General features: G+C 39.8%; 1 pseudogene; it reads left to right on the forward strand.

Moving 5' to 3' along the window:
- The first annotated feature begins 239 nt into the window (after window positions 1-239).
- LOC103247025 (small ribosomal subunit protein eS24-like) lies at window positions 240-868 on the forward strand (annotated as a pseudogene).
- The last annotated feature ends 212 nt before the right edge of the window (window positions 869-1080 follow it).

The following is a 1080-nucleotide window of genomic DNA, read 5'->3' on the forward strand; positions in this document are numbered from 1 at the left end:
TCAAAGATTTACTGATTGCTTATATTCTTTACTGATTATGTAAGCAAAACATTATTTTCACAAATTCATATATCTTTTTGTGCGTATATCAACATTAGTGTATTTATTAGTCTTTATTTTACAGAAATTGGTCATATGTGACTTACATTTTTAAACATGTCTTAGATATCTTTTTATGTAAATAAAAGTAGGTCTATCTATTCTTTTTCTCCCTGGCTTTCTGAGGATAGACTGTCATCATGAGTGACACGGTAACTATCCGCACTAGAAAGTTCACGTCCAACCGACTACTTCAGAGGAAACAAATGGTCATTGATGTCCTTCACCCCGGGAAGACAACAGTGCCTAACACAGAAATTCAGGGAAAATGAGCCAAAATGTACAAGACCATACCGGATGACATCTTTGTATTTGGATTCAGAGCTCATTTTGGTGGTGGCAAGACAACTGGCTTTGGCATGATTTATGATTCCCTGGGTTATGCAAAGAAAAATGAACCCAAACATCGACTTGGAAGACATGGCCTGTATGAGAAGAAAAAGACCTCAAGAAACCAATGAAAGGAACGCAAGAATAGAATGAAGACAGTCAGGGGACTGCAAAAGCCAATGTTGGTGCTGGCAAAAAGCCGAAGGAGTAAAGGTGCTGCAATGATGTTATCTGTGGTTGTTGTGGATTTTTCACAAGAAGATTAATAAACTAAAAGCTTTAAAAAAAAAAAGCTCTATCTTATTCATTTTAATGCTACAATGTATTATTCCATTTTATGGCTGTACCATAGTCACTTATCTAAACCCTCTAAGGTACACATTTCTTTTTTTTTTTGATACGGAGTCTCACTCTGTAACCCAGGCTGGAGTGCAGTGGTGCAATCTTGGCTCACTGCAAACTTTGCCTCCCGGGTTCAAGTGATTATCGTGCCTCAGCCTCCTGAGTAGCTGGGATTATAGGCGTGTGCCACCACACCGGGCTAATTCTTGTATTTCTAGTACAGACAGGGTTTCACCATGTTGGCCGGGCTGGTCTCGAACTCCTGACCTTAAATGATCCGCCTGCCTCAGCCTCCCAAAGCTCTGGGAG

Source organism: Chlorocebus sabaeus, chromosome 6 (assembly GCF_047675955.1).
Source record: "Chlorocebus sabaeus isolate Y175 chromosome 6, mChlSab1.0.hap1, whole genome shotgun sequence".
Lineage (NCBI taxonomy): Eukaryota > Metazoa > Chordata > Mammalia > Primates > Cercopithecidae > Chlorocebus > Chlorocebus sabaeus.